We start from the raw sequence: 15759 nt of genomic DNA, 5'->3' as shown, positions 1-15759 counted from the left end.
TTCACCCCCGGCCAGCGCTCCCGCCTGCTCCTTCACCCCCACCAGCGCTCCCGCCTGCTCCTTCACCCCCGGCCAGCGCTCCCGCCTGCTCCTTCACCCCCGGCCAGCGCTCCCGCCTGCTCCTTCACCCCCGGGCAGCGCTCCCGCCTGCTCCTTCACCCCCACCAGCGCTCCCGCCTGCTCCTTCACCCCCGGCCAGCGCTCCCGCCTGCTCCTTCACCCCCGGCCGGCGCTCCCGCCTGCTCCCCGCCCCCACCAGCGCTCCCGCCTGCTCCCCACCCCCCGCCTCCCATCTACAGCCAACCCCCTTGCCCCACTCCCCACAGCGCCCCCTGCCGGCGGAGACCGGGGCTAGTCATTGGCTCCCGCACTCTGCTCCCCGTCTGCCATTGGCCAATCCCCGCCCCCACCGCGCCAGCCGGCTCAGCCCCTCCCTCAATCGGCAGAGCTACGGGGCGGGGCCAGGGCTCTGAGTGACATGGGGACCCTCCCCGAGATCTCAACTCGCCAGGCCCCGGAACCCCGGAAGTGCCCTTCCAATTCCTGTGACGTAGGGACCCACCTTTCTGAGCCACCAATAATCGCGGGTTCGCCCCCCTTGGGTGCCGGGGCGGAGCCGGTGTTCCTACCCGCTGTGCCCATTGGCTCGCCGGGGACGCGCTGTGATTTGTGACTGGACGTTTCGCTGTGTGGCCCGCCCCTCGCCCGCCCCCGATAGGCTGCCAGTGCGGGGGTGTGTTCGAGCTCCGCGGGCCAGGCTGGGCGGTGCCGAGGGGCGGGAGGAGATTCCGTTCGCTGATTGGCCCGCGGCGGGGCGGGCGCTGATTGGTGGCAGTGGCAGTGGCAGGGCCTGTGCGTAGAGGTGTACGCGGCAGGGCGGGAGTGACGGAGACGGACCGAGGTGAGACCCCCGTGCTGGGTACAGGCCGCCCCGGCCAGGTCCCTTGCGCGCGGGGGCTGCCGCCCACAGCCTCTCCGGGGGCGAGGCTGGGCACGTGCCCCGGGGCGCGCTGCGCGTGCAGGCCCGTTGGACGGAGCCGTGCGCGTGCCCCTGTGCGCGTCCCCGATACGCCCCCCTACAGCCTTTGTGCCCGTCCCCGGGCTTCACCCTTCTGCCCACGGGCCGCCCGCCCGCCGCCGAGCCCAGCCCAGCCCGCCCCGTGCTTGAAGCGAGCCCGCCCGGCCGCCCCCGGACCTGCCCCGCAACCCCGGGTCCCCTCGCCGCCCCAAGGGGTCTGCTGGGCGGCCCCTGTCCCCGCTGGGCCCGCTCCCGGCGGCGTCACCGCCGGCTTCCCCTGAGGTTGGCTGGTTCGTTCCTTTGAAAGGAATGACTTGGGTCGGTCTCTGGCCTGTTCCCCAGGCGGTCAGTGGCCCCTTGGCTCTGGCTCTGTGGCCGAGGGCCAGGGCTTTCTCTTCCCTTTCCCAAGGGTCACGCACAGCTGGGGTTTGAATTCACTTGAGAAGTGAAGTCATCTGTCGCTTCTCATCATTTGAGGTTCTGTCTGGCTTGCTGTTTCTCATATTTTAGACATTGAAGTGAAAAGTGCTCCCCTCCCCCAGGTTCAACTTCTTCTCAGTCGTGTTGGCTGTATGCTTGATCTGTCCAGGATCGCATTGTGCAATTTATCTCCCAGTTTCCAATTCCAGTTGAATATATTTGCTACTTCCGTCTCTGCAAAGAGTCTGTCCACATATCACTGTGAGAAAAGATCTGCCATTCTGTGTAGATCTGGCAAGTCTAACCTGGTTTGGATCTCTTCTTCTAGACTTCTGTCTAGTGCTTCCAGCGCTGTTTCTAGGTGAGATTGTTTGCTCTGTTGGCTAAGAGGTTTATGTGGCTGAGACTTGGGAACGATTTCACGTAGCAGTTGATGATGATTTTATTTGGTTTTAGTTTCTGTTCCTCTCAGACTTTCTGGGAAAGGGAGAGTTTCCTGCTTTGGTTGAAGCATCATCAAAAGCTGAGTACCCTTTTCTATATGTTAATTGCTGAGCAGCCATATTGCTGGAGTTCCTCTGATCATGTTGCACTTCTTTGCAGAACTGCAGGTGTGAGATTTATTTCGATGGAACGTATATGCATGAGCAGCTATGGTAACTTTCACTTCATTTAAGCTTGCAATGGGTGGAAAAAGTAGAGGAACAGTCATTGATGCAACCTGCTTTTTATATATAGCTTGAGCAGAGGGGCCATAAACCTACAACTGTTTCAAGTGGGTGACAAGCAAGGCTGGAGAGGAATTTAGGATGATAGATGGCTTTATAACTAGGAGCAGCAGGACAAAACTAAGCCAGGGAAAATCTGCCACTGTGTGGTACTAGTCTCCCTCAGAAAATGGTGGTAACTCTGTAACACCGACGGATCCCGGTGGTTGGCGGGTGGGATTGAACCTGGCACCTCTGGAGCTAAATGCATGAGCTAAAAGCCATATAGCTCTTAGCAAAAGTTGTATAGCAGACTCATTAATCTCTCTCTAAGTGGTCTTGGTGCCACTAGATTGGGACAGAACACCACACCTAGGAGGTGTGTGGGTTACAACTCCATCACTTGGGCCACTTGAAATAAGAGTGGTCAATGTATTAAAAAATGATAGGAAATTACCTCAGCCAGAAGGTGACAAAGAATGTCTGTATAGTTCTAGCTTTCATAAAGAGATTTCAATGTAGTCATCCATTCCCTGGGGCCCATGTCCTGCCTTCCTGTCCCCAGGCTCAGCCAGTAGGAATTGGAGTGTCTGTGTTTCCCCCAGTTTTTGTAACCTAGCTCTTTTAATCGCTTCGGGTATGTCTACACAGCAATGTAAGCGTGGCCTAGGTGACAAGCCTAACCGCCCTTGCGTCCACATACCACTTGTGTTAATCTAGGGCTTGACCTTAAGGTCCCAGGACCCTGAAGGGTACGAGACCATGTTAAGCTGGGACCTAGAATCCAAGTCTTGGCCCCCTCTTGTCTCGATCCCAGAAGTCCTCTGGGAATGTATCCCATTGTTCCTTGGGGCAACTTCCTTAGTTCTCTCTCTGCCAAAAATCTGTGGTGCAGTCTATTACGCTCTTGCAAACGGAAGCCACGCCTCCCTTTGCAAACCTTAGCAGCTCAGATGATCAGCATTAGTCCCTTGTCTGTTGGACACCAGTCAGAGAGCCTGCAGGGTTTTCAATGGAGACCAATCAGAAGATGCTTTTTGCAAAAGGAGCTACTTCTTGGTCACAAGAGCACAGCCAGATTTTGGTGGAAGTCAGCTGCTTGGTCCCTGCTCTGCTCTCTGTGTCTTGCAACCAGGTGCTTTCCCCCAGCCCCCTCTGGCTACATGTGTAGGAGTGCCCAGGCAGTGTGAGGGTGGTGAGTGGGAGCCAGCCCCAAAACTTACCCACAGCCTCCCAGGGATCCAAGTCCTGGGGATGCCCTTCACCTCTCCGCAGGCTCTGTGTGTGTGGGTGTGTGTGTTTTTCCTCTGAAACCTATATTTTATGTCAAACTTCAAAACAAACAGAAAACAATAAATAAAAAACAGCCAAAGAACAACACCATCACTGAATGTCCCATTTTAAAAACTTAAAATGAAACTTTGCAATTCTTATAGTTTGACAGCCCTTTGATGTCCTAATTATCCTCAGACACCCGTACATAGGCATTTTCCTGCCAATCTGACTCAGCCTAAAGGTGGAGTGTCCTGTTCTCAGGTTAGATGATAGTTCAGCATAAAGCCTTCTAAAACTGCAGTCATTCTACTGAGACAGCCACCAAAGGAGCTAATTATGCAATTATCTACTCCTGTGATCCTGAGTCCCATCAATAGCACCCTCAGAGTTAGGAAGCAGGGTGCGCAGCAGAGTTTTCCGACAGTGTAACACATTCATAGGGTTAGAGTTTCAACATGTAATGTGTGTGTGTGTGTGTGGGGGGGGGGGTGCTAGCCACTATGGGATAGGGTTACTTTCACTCACGTCTGTGCACTGCAGTGTGGATGCCAGAGCCCTAGGTTTGAGCATGGGTCAGAAAATCCTTAACCTGGGGTCAAAATACAGTGTAGATGCTCAAACCCAGAGTTCCCTGACACAGGTCAGCTGACTCGAGTCCCACTATCCCTAGGCTTACATTGCTGTGTAGATGTACCCTTAGATGGATTCAAAGATGGCTGCAGCAGTTGTCGTTGCTGTTATTGTTCAATCTCATTTCCTAAGAAGAAAGAACAGGACAAAAAGACACAAAACGGGGAGAGAAATGAACAGCGCAGACAAAAAATGCAGCTTCTGTCTCTGACTTTCACTTGTACCCTCACTGCTGGAAAAACATAGGCACAGCGCACAGTCTTATCAGCCAGCCCAAGACCTGACAGACTCATACCAGCATCGGGCTTTTTGGGACATTGCTTTTAGCTGCCTCTTTCTGGTCACAGGTTTACAGCAGGCTTGGCTGGCTAAGCCAGACTCTTATTAGACAGAAGGAAAAAGGAGAGAGTAGGAAAGAGAAGAAATCAGGTGGGGAAGGTAAAGAAGACACCAGGGCAAGGGGGGGGTTGTGACAAAGTTGCACATTCCAGGTGGTTGGGATTCAGCTGGAGTTGGTAGAAGTGACAATATCATCTGGATCCTTCTCTCTGGCCGAGTTTGGTCAGGACATCTCTCAGGATCAGGATGACAAAGGCCTGGGGTCTCAGGAGATTCTGAGGGTGGCAGCCATAATGGTAAAGCTTGCTACAATAACCAGTTTTCTCCCAAAGTTTCCTTCTTTAAGGACCCCAAAAGGGAACAATGGGTGGAAAAGCTTCTCTTGTTTACCCAGCATGAGCTTAACACAGTCCTTGAATTATATCAGACGGTCTTTTTGTTTGGACCAGTTCAATGTGTCTCCCTTTTGCAACTTTTCCCATCAACATTTGTTATTGTAAGTCAGGGGTTGGCAACCTGTCAGAAGCGGTGTGCCGAGTCTTCATTTATTCACTCTAATTTAAGGTTTCGCGTGCCAATAATACATTTTAATGTTTTTAGAAGGTCTCTCTCTATAAGTCTATAATATATAACTAAACTATTGTTGTATGTAAAGTAAATAAGGTTTTTAAAATGTTTAAGAAGCTTCATTTAAAACTAAATTAAAATGCAGAGCCCCCCCAGACTGGGGTGTGTGAGTGCCACTGAAAATCAGCTCGCGTGCCGCAGGTTGCCTACCCCGGTGTAAGTTATAGTGACACTTTATGACTTTCACTCCTTTTTACAGTTGAGCTCACAATCAGGGTTAATTTGTAGGCTGAGTTGTCACAACAGTTAAAGTCATGCACTTCCAACCCACACAGTGACATTGGTTGAATAATGCTGTCAATTTCAGTAGCATTATTTGTGATGGATACTGCAACCACATGCAGTATCTCTGGGGTCCATATTATATGAATGGTTTATGTAGCACTGTGGCCCAGGGCTTATATGGAACTGTAGTGGTGGAGAGTTGTGACCACTCTGCCAGGATCTGAGAACAGTGGGGGGTGATTAAGAAGAATTACTCAGGTTGTTATCCCCTTGCCTCACCTGGGGACAGTTGCATACACTGTTTCAAACTGGGTTTGCCAAAGACTAACAGCCAAAGAAAGGGCTTTTGAATTAAAAAGGCTGCTTTTAAACTGATTCATAGGCTTCTTTCTGATCCAGCAAACAGACAGACCCTCTGTCTAAGGGGGGCCCCAACCCCGGTGGAAGGGCTGGAAAGACTTTGGCCTGCTCAGGCCCAGTAAGACTGATGGGTGACTCTGGTAAGCTGTTACCATGTATGTAGGAACTTTTATTGTGTTTTATGGCTTTTTTGGTCTGTAATGCTTTTCTCCCAAGAATAAATGCAATTTGCTTTGTGAAGGCTGGTTGGTAATTAGCGTACACTGCTGTAGCCCCTGGAGAAAGAGTTAACCACAGATGCTTTACCCAGGTCAGACCTGCTAGGAAATCGCAGTGAGTTGCCTGACCTTATAAACTTCTAAGGAAGGACATTCCACCACCTCCCTAGGTAACCCATTCCAGTGTTTCACTAGGAGGGTGGTGAAGAAGTTTTTCCTCATATCCAACCTAAACCTCCCCCACTGCAACTTGAGACCATTGCTCCTTGTTCTGTCATCTGCTACCACTGAGAACAGTCTAGATCCATCCTCTTTGGAACCCCCTTTCAGGTAGTTGAAAGCAGCTATCAAATCCCCCCTCATTCTTCTCTTCTGCAGACTAAACAATCCCAGTTCCCTCAGCCTCTCCTCATAAGTCATGTGCTCCAGCCCCCTAATCATTTTTGTTGCCCTCCGCTGGACTCTTTCCAATTTTTCCACATCCTTCTTGTAGTGTGGGGCCCAAAACTGGACACATTACTCCAAATGAAGCTGCACCAATGCCGAATAGAGGGGAATGATCACATCCTCGATCTGCTAGCAGTGCCCCTACTTATACAGCCCAAAATGCCATTAGCCTTCTTGGCAACAAGAGCACACTGTTGACTCATATCCAGCTTCTCGTCCACTGTAACACCTAGGTCCTTTTCTGCAGAACTGCTTACTAGTCTGTAACTGTGAATGGGATTCTTCCGTCCTAAGTGCAGGACTCTGCACTTGACCTTGTTGAACCTCATCAGGTTTCTTTTGGCCCAATCCTCTAATTTGTCTAGATCCCTCTGTATCCTATCCCTACCCTCCAGCGTATGTACCACTCCTCCCAGTTTAGTGTCATCTGCAAACTTGCTGAGAGTGCAGTCCACGCCATCCTCCAGATCATTAATGAAGATATTGAACAAAACCGGCCCCAGGACCAACCCTTGGGGCAGTCTGCTTGATACCGGCTGCCAACTAGGCATGGAGCCATTGATCACTACCAGTTGAGCCTGACGATCTAGCCAGCGTTCTATTCACCTTACAGTCCATTTGTCCAGACCATACTTCTTTAACTTGCTGGCAAGAATACTGTGGGATGAGAGGGAAGGTCCTCTCGTGGATCAGTAACTGGTTTAATGATAGGAAACAAAGGATAGGAATAAATGGTCAGTTTTCAGAACAGAGAGCGGGAAATAGTGGTGTCACCCAGCAGTCTGTAGTGGGACCAGTACTGTTCAACATGTTCATAAATGATCTGGAAAAAGGGGTAAACAGTGAGGTGGCAAAATTTTCAGATGATACAAAACTACTCAAGATAATTAAGTCCAAAGCAGACTGCGAAGAGCTACAAAAGGATCCCACAGAACTGAGTGACTGGGCAACAAAATGGCAGATGACATTCAATGTTGATAAATGCAAAGTAATGCACATTGGAAAACATCATCCCAAGTATACATATAAAATGGTGGGGTCTAATTTATCTGTTACCACTCAAGAAAGAGATCTTGGAGTCATTGTGGATAGTTCTCTAAAAACATCCACTCAATGTGCAGCGGCAGTTAAAAATGCTAACAGAATGTTGGAAATCGTTATGAAAGGGATAGATAAGAAGACAGAAAATATCATATTGCCTCTATATAAATCCATGGTACGCCCACATCTTGAGTACTGCATGCAGATCTGGTCACCCCAGCTCAGAAAAGATATATTGGAATTGGAAAAGGTACATGAAAGGGCAACAAAAATGGTTGGGGGTATGGAACAGCTTCCATATGAGGAGAGATTAATAAGACTGGGACTTTTCAGCTTGGAAAAGAGATGACTAAGGGGGTTATGATAGAGGTCTATAAAATCATGACTGGTGTGGAGAAAGTGAATAGGGAAGTGTTATTTACTCATAACACAAGAAGTACGGGTCACGAAATGAAATTAATAGGCAGCAGGTTTAAAACAAACAAAAGGAGTATTTCTTCACACAACGCACAGTCAACCTGTGGAACTCTTTGCCAGAGGATGTTGTGAAGGCCAAGACTAGAACGGGGTTCAAAAAAGAACTAGATAAGTTCACGGAGGATAGGTCCATCAATGACTGTTCGCCACAATGGGCAAGGGTGGTGGTGTTCCTAGCCTCTCTTTGCCAGAAGCAGGGAATGGGCGACAGGGGATGGATCACTGGATGATGTTCATTCCCTCTGCGGCACCTGGCATTGGCCCCTATCAGAAGACAGGAGGCTGGGCTAGATGGATCTTTGATTTGACCCAGTCTGGGCATCATTCTTATGTCAGGCGTGGCTAAACTGTGGCTTGTGAGCAGTTAAAAGTGCAGCTCTTGGAGCCCCCAAAGCACCCCACCCATTCTCTGCCTACAAGACTAGGCAGGGGGGAGCTTGGGGCTTCTGCCCTGCGGCAGCGTGGTGGGGAGATCGGGGCTTCTACCCTGCAGGTGCGGGGGTTAAGGACTTTAGCTCAGGGGGAGGGGGACATCAAGGCAGAAGCCCCTCACCCCAGCAAGTACTGCTCCTCAGGGCAGGTTGTGTGTGTCTTGCGGCTCTCGAACTTCTAAAGATTATAGTGTGTAGCTCGGAGGGGCAGTAATTTTGGCCACTGTTATATGTAGTATCTGGGCACCACCATCTGTAGAGTTTGTCATGCTAATAAGGTAACTTCTCTTCCATTTCAGTTGGGTAGGATTTCTAAATTGAAATGAAGGCCTGAACCCTGACTGTCATTTATATTGATTGACAGCCTTTCAGACCCCTTGGGATGCTGTACTTTGACACTGACAGGTTTGATCAATCTCATGTAGTCAGCCCAGTTTAAGGGAAGCAGCATGTTGGCCATTGTACAGTTGCTGTAAAGGCCTGGTTGACTTTGGCACTGTTGCTCTCTCTTTACATACTCCTGTGGTGTTTGAAGAATCTTATAGTAGGGACATATTTGTCTTTCCTTACCTCCCCTCCTTCCCAAAGTAATACAATGGTTAAAACATTCCTCCTCTTCCTACCTCTATTGGGAAGTTGCTTTAAGTGGACTGGCTGGTTACCATCTCTTGTGTGCAAGCCCCTCTTGGAAGCCACTTGCTACTGCCTCTCTGGGGAGGTCCATGATGTGCGCTTGCTGCGCCGATCTGCTTCAGTAGATGATTCTGGCAGTGACCTACGTTGACCTCGTAGGTTTGTCAAGGTGTTTGTGGATTCCCTATGCTGTCATTGGCCTGAGTCCATCTGTTTAATTGACAAAGTATCTGAGGCAACAGGTCATTCTCCCTCTTGACTAGAAGTATGTGGCTGCTGCGGATGCCTGGCCACGAACTCCCCAATGTGGAGGGATGGTCTGGAGCAGCTTGTGGCTAACATCTGAGGCTGGGGATTTGGTTTGGAGACGACTTTTTTGCCAGTTTATCTGATACAGTAACTCCGCACTTTAAGTCGTCCCAGTTAACGTTGTTTCGTTGTTACGTTGCTGATCAATCAGGGAACATGCTCATTTAAAGTTGTGCACTGCTCCACTCTTACGTTGTTTGGCTGCCTGCTTTCTCCACAGCTGGCAGCCTCCCTTCGCGCCCCACTCCCCACAGCGCCTCCCGCCTGCCGGCAGACCCCGCAGATCAGCACTTCCCCCTCCACCCCTACCCCCCCCCCCGCCCACAGCAATCAGCTGTCTTGCGGCGTTTCGGGGGCAGGAGGGAGGGGGGAGGAGGGAGGACTCGGTGCGCAGGTTCCCCCTCCCTCCCGAATGCTGCAAGCCAGCTGATTGCCCTGGGCAGGAGGCTGGGGGGAGGGAAGGGGAGCCTGCGCGCTGAGTCCTCGCTCCTCCCCCCATAAACACCTCAAGCCAACTGATTGCCCCAGGCAGGAGGAAGGGGGGAGGAGCGAGGACTCAGAGTGCAGGCTCTCCCTCCCTCCCCTGTCTCCTGCCAGGGGCAATCAGCTGCCTTGCGGCCTTTGGGGGCGGAGAGGAGCAAGGACGCAGCGTGGGAAGTAAAGGGGGAGGATGTGGGGGGAGGAGAGGCAGGTCAAGGATGGGGGCTTCGGGGAAGGAGGGAAGTGGGCGGGTGGTGGGTTGCTTCTCCTAGCCTACAGCACCTTCAGCCTCCTTGCCTGCCTCATTTCCAGTGCCAGTGGGCTGTGCCTGTGTGGGGTAAGGCAGGGGCACCTCCCAACTATAGCACTGTATATACGTGTGTAAACACACAGCACGTGCACATGACTCCTCCCCCCCCCCCCCCCAGTGTAGTATTAAATTCCTTGTTTAAAATGTATATAATGCCTCTTGTCTGGCAAAAAAAAATTCCCTGGAACCTAACCCCCCCTATTTACATTAATTCTTATGGGGAAATTGGATTTGCTTAACATCGTTTCACTCAAAGTCACGTTTTTCAGGAACATAACTACAACGTTAAGCGAGGAATTATGTACTTCAGGTGTTTATGAATGGCTGTTGGGTGTTTTGAGTTGCTGTGGCTTCCTGATTTACTACCTTATGATGTATTTGCTTGGTTTATATCGAGGCATGTGAAGTCCTAAGTGGTAAGGGTGCTTTTTTGTCAATCTGATTTGAAATCTGCTTAATTACTAGTTTTCTCATTGTCGAGAGAGCTTTCAGGGCCTTCCCGGGAGAGAGTAAGGAGGGTAGTATAAAGATAGGGAGCTATCGGAAAACTAACTTGTACAGGCACTAGTCCGGTACATCTAATTAAAGGGGTTTGTAAATCAGTGTTTGTTTGCAGCAATGAGCACTCTAACTTTCACTGATAAAAGTGAAAATGTATGTAATGCTCTGAGGAGGGCAGGATGGGTAAGTAAGTTTCCAGAGCTGTGTCACCCCACTGCTGGAGTTATTTAGCCACGTCTTCTAAATCTCATGTTTTGCTGCAGCTTTGTACCCTAGCTGGGAGGAGGTCTTTTTGTCAGCATGTGTAGTGAAGCCCTCCAGCAAGCTGAAGTCTCTGGCCCATCTCTGAGGGAGGAATTTGAGCAATATGTTAGGAGCCGCAACTCCACCCAGTACCTTACAGGAGTCTTACAGGAATGTTGCTTCTGAGGTCAAAGGGACTCCAACTTGCATCTTTGCCTCTGTCCCACAAAACGCTCCGCCCGTTTTGTTTTCCCCCCCAGGTGCATTTTGTAGAACTGATAAGTGGTTGTGTGGTGACCCGGCTTGGCTATGTTAACTGTGAGGAGAGGCAAACCACAACAAAAGGGATAATTTGAAATTTTTATAACTTTCTAAGGGAAACCCCCAAACTTTTACCAGGAGCATAGATAATATAGAACATTACCAAAGACTTACTACTTACGATAATAAACTATAGGTTACCAACTCGTTAACCTTTTGTGTGCTTGGACATGCTGTGCAGTTAGTACCAAATGCATTGTTGTTACCAAGAACAAAAGAGATTACCATAGACTAAAACAACAAAGAGTCTGGTGGCACCTTAAAGACTAACAGATTTATTTGGGCATAAGCTTTCGTGAGTAAAAACCTCACTTCTTACTGTCACTTCCAAGAAGAAACTCTTCCTCTCCTTCACTCTAAGTCCAGCTCCGCTCTTGCTGTCCTGTTCTTTGCCTCTCTTTGGCTTGAAGTGCTCCTTGGATTCGATGTTCCTGGGGCTGTACCTCTTTCTACCGAGTTTATCCACAAGTGGGGTTTCTTTGCTTTGTGGGCCCTCACTTGTCCATTAGGCACCTTTGAACTGTAGTCCTTCAACAGATGTTCAGACTGTCATTCTCTCTGCTCACTCACGTTGGGTCCTTTGTGGGTGGGCTTTTCATTTACTGTTTTCAGGATCTGTTTTCATCTAACACAGCTTTTTGATCAATTCCCCTTTTCACCAATGATTTTCTTTCCGTTTTCCCCCCTGATGCTCTGTCTCTGGTAAGTCTGTAGATCGGGGTAGGCAACCTATGACACGCGTGCCGAAGGCGACAGGTGAGCTGATTTTCAGTGGCACTCACACTGCCCGGGTCCTGGCCACCGGTCCGGGGGGCTCTGCATTTTAATTTTAATTTTAAATGAAGCTTCTTAAACATTTAAAAAAACCTTATTTACTTTACATACAACAGTAGTTTAGTTATATATTATAGACTTATAGAAAGAGACCTTCTAAAAACGTTAAAATGTATTACTGACACGCAAAACCTTAAATTAGAGTGAATAAATGAAGACTCGGCACACCACTTCGGAAAGGTTGCCGACCCCTGCTGTAGATTTTATTTCCCTCTACTTCCCTTCTCCAATAGTACCTGTTTCTCCTGACCTGAAACCATTGCTATTTTGTTTCTTTCCTCTTTCTCACTTCCTAATCTCCTACTTTTATTGTCCTGTTCTTCTCTTATCACCTCACCTCCTACCCAGGCTCCCGTTCATCCGCTAGCTCAGCATTGAGATTGTTCTCCTGTTCTAACAGGTTTTTTTCCCAACTGCCCCTTTGGGTGGATCCTGAGCCCCCGCCCCAGCTCAAGCTGCCCTCTCCTTGGCTGTCTCGCTCCCCAAGACCGCATTCTGTGCTGCTGCATCACAGCGGCAGCCGGTGGTAGTGCCGGGGGAAGGTTACTACATGTGGGGCTCTTCAGAGAATGGCTCCTTATCCCTGGCTTTTGTGGAGGGTGGATTGGTATGGCTGTGTTCAGGGACTCCCAACAAAATGGTTTGTGATTCCCTGGGCTAGCATCCAGAACCATTATGTGGGTAACCCATGCACTTTTGTGATCATGTAGGTTATAACTCTATCTCCATTATTATGAGCACAATGAGTGTTCTCTTGGGACATCTTCTTCCTGAGAGTGCTTCTGGTCTCTCCCCCTTAAAGCAAGACCATCCTGACCTCAACTTTATATTCCAGTGCCCTACAGGGGAGTGGCCTGCTGTGAGTAGGATCATAGAACTGGAAGGGACCTCAAGAGGTCATCTAGTCCAGTCCCCTGCACTCAAGGCAGGACTAAGTATTATCTAGACCATCCCTGATAGGTGTTTGGGGATTTTTAAGAGCAGGTTGGACAATGATGGAGATTTTACAACCTCCCTAGCCAGTTTGTTCCAGTGCTTAACCACTCTGACAGTTAGGAAGTTTTTCCCAATGTCCAACCTAAACCGCCCTTGCTTCAACTTAAGCCTCTGAGGATAGAGATTCCACCACCTCCCTAGGTAACACATTCCAGTGCTTCACCACCCTCCTAGTGAAATAGTGTTTCCTAATATCCAATCTAGACCACCTCCACTACAACTTGAGACCATTGCTCCTTGTTCTGTCATCTGCCACCGCTGAGAACAGCCGAGCTCCATCCTCTTTGGAACCCCCCTTCAAATAGTTGAACGCTGCTATCAAATCCCCCCTCACTCTTCTCTTCTGCAGACTAAATAATCCCAGTTCCCTCAGCTTCTCCTCGTAAGTCATGTGCCCCAGCCCCTGCTCAGAGGTTAAGAAGAACAGTTTTTCTCCCCCCTCCTTCTAACAACCTTTTTTATACTTGAAAACTGTTATCATGTCCTCTCTGTCTTCTCTTCTCCAGACCAAACAAACCCAATTTTTTCAATCTTCCCTCGTAGGTCATGTTTTCTAGACCTTTAATCATTTTTGTTGTTCTTCTCTGGACTTTCTCCAATTTGTCCACATCTTTCCTGAAATGTGGCGCCCAGAACTGGACACAATACTCCAGTTGAGGCCTAATCAGCGCGGAGTAGAGCGGAAAAATTACTTCTAGTGCCTTTCTTACAATACTCCTAATATATTCCAGAAGGATGCTTGCTTTTTTTGCAACAGCCTTACACTGTTGACTCATATTTAGCTTGTGATCCACTATGACCCCCATATCCCTTTCCGCAGTACTTCTTCCTAGGCAGTCATTTCCCATTTTGTATGTGTGCAACTGATTGTTCCTTCCTAAGTGGAGTACTTTGCATTTGTCCTGATTGAATTTCATCCTGTTTACTTCAGACCATTTCTCCAGTTTGTCCAGAACATTTTGAATTTTAATCCTATCCTCCAAAGCACTTGCAAGTACTGGGCTGAAGATACAGAAAAAAGATGCCAGAGCTCAGAGCACCATTTCTCAGGGCAGTGTGCAGTTTGTCTTCATTAGAAATTCATGCACATTTCCTTGCATGAAAATAAAGAATTGAAAGTTAACACACAACTACTTTTAACTAGAAAAAATTATAGTACCAAGTGGAAATGAAATCTTTGTTCCATCTAATCATATGTGATGCTCACCTTGGTAGTATCTGAGTGCCTCTCAGATAATTAAAAGGTAACAAATAATTACAAAAAAGTCTACAAAAATCTCTCCCTTCCTTGCTTGTAGTTATTGAGGGAAGAAACTAAATCAAAGAGATGGGTATTGCCTTTGTTGAAAGTACTTCTCTGGATTTCAATGCATAGTTTTTCACTATGAAATTTTTACTTCTGTTTGCAGGAAAATGTCAGCCTTTGTAGAATAAGTTTAGAGACATCTACAACCACAGAAGAATCGAAGTCTCAAAAGGTAGTGCTTAATACTTGTTTTATGTATTACTACTTTTCCACTAATACATGAACCTAATAAATAAAGATGCCCATAACCCCTTCAAAAAGAAGTCCACCCTATTACCAAACAAGAAACAAATCTATGTAAGTTTTTCATTTGTTCCCCTCTGATATCACCTATTCCTTTGCAGTTCTTTCTCAGGGCTTCTCTTGGAACAGCACTGCTATGCACTGCTTCATATTAGGAGCTAGGAGCAAATGCACAATCTAGCATTCAGTGTGTTGACAGACTTTCCTATTTCCTATGCTTTCCAACTTAACGTCCCCAGCAACTAAACTAATACTCAGTTTTCCCCCATATGCGGGAGAGCTATCATGGCTGTCCATTGATGGCTGAAGTACATTATCTTTTGCAAGATTGGATTTGGCTTCTACTGAGTTAATAAAGAACATGTATCTAGAGAAACATCCCCCTTCCTCCCCTCCCAAGTCCTCTGCAGGAGAGTCTAAAGGGATAGGGTGTCTCTTAGGAGGATCAGATGATTGGCTTATAAATAGTAATGCATTTTGATGCCTGTCCGGGGCTACTTAGATTACTTGTTATAGACTTTCTTGTACTTCTTCTTGGCCCCAGCTGGGCAGTATAATACTAATGTTTGATACCAAAAACAAGGAGTGAAATGTGTACTTTCCATCTGAACTGTTTGGTTTCTGAGATTTACATTTCTTATATGGAAGGTCACTGTCCTGATGCCAATGATTTTTACCTCACAGCATGAGCTTCAGGCCCAAGACACTGACCTGCCTTAGACTAGGTTTTACAACAACGTGATATTAGTGTGGGTTCATGTGAGGTTACTTTCCAAGGCAGCGTTAGAGTCTATTGTCCTGCCTATGTTCTTCCCACAACTGCATGCCCATTGCAGGGAGACCCTTCTCTGTACGGCCAGAGTCCAAAGGTTCTTGGAGGCCTGTTTGGAGAGGACTAGGTCCCCAGGAAAGTCCACGCTGCTCTTTTTCATCTGACACTAGTTTGCTGGCCCACGCTGTTATTGAGAGGACCATGTCACCTGGCTGGCTTGAAACTGAAGGCCAGATCAAGGGTGCCTTGACTGGAGACAAGATTGCACCACGGCCTGCCTTGGAGCTGTTTCCGTTATAGACATCTGCAAAACAAATGAATGATCCCCTTCCTACGTCTTTCCAATAGTTACTCTTTGAATTCAGTCTCCAGCAGGGAATCCCGCTTTGTACCCTGCTCCTGAGCTTGTTTCCAAGGTAGAGTTGGAAAATCTCTCCCATTGCCCCCAAAAGCTTTGCTTTATTTTGGGATGTGACTTTCAGGACACTGGTTTTTTACATGGGATTTTCTTGCTGTTCATTTTCTTTTTCTACAGACTTGAATGTTTTGTCTGGTGTTGGACTTGAAAGTGGTACCTGGCTCCTCTTAAGGGAGAT

The 15759-nt window shown here is 48.2% G+C and overlaps 1 protein-coding gene across 4 annotated transcripts in view; it reads left to right on the top strand.

Annotated features, from left to right (window-relative positions):
- Nucleotides 1–834: 834 nt before the first annotated feature.
- Nucleotides 835–15759, top strand: part of MTMR4 (myotubularin related protein 4) — a 113522-nt gene continuing 98597 nt past the window's right edge. The window contains exons 1-3 of one of the 4 annotated variants that reach the window (XM_054008210.1): nucleotides 1573–1799; nucleotides 1895–2094; nucleotides 14252–14320. The gene's annotated coding sequence lies outside the window, so the exon portion shown is untranslated. Of the gene's footprint in view, nucleotides 902–1572; nucleotides 1800–1894; nucleotides 2095–5634; nucleotides 5742–14251; nucleotides 14321–15759 lie in introns of those variants that run through there. The other 3 variants (XM_054008209.1, XM_054008211.1, XM_054008212.1) reach the window with 3 other exon arrangements.

The sequence above is a fragment of the Malaclemys terrapin genome, chromosome 18 (assembly GCF_027887155.1).
Source record: "Malaclemys terrapin pileata isolate rMalTer1 chromosome 18, rMalTer1.hap1, whole genome shotgun sequence".
NCBI lineage: Eukaryota > Metazoa > Chordata > Testudines > Emydidae > Malaclemys > Malaclemys terrapin.
This window is presented reverse-complemented; position numbering and strand designations above follow the sequence as displayed.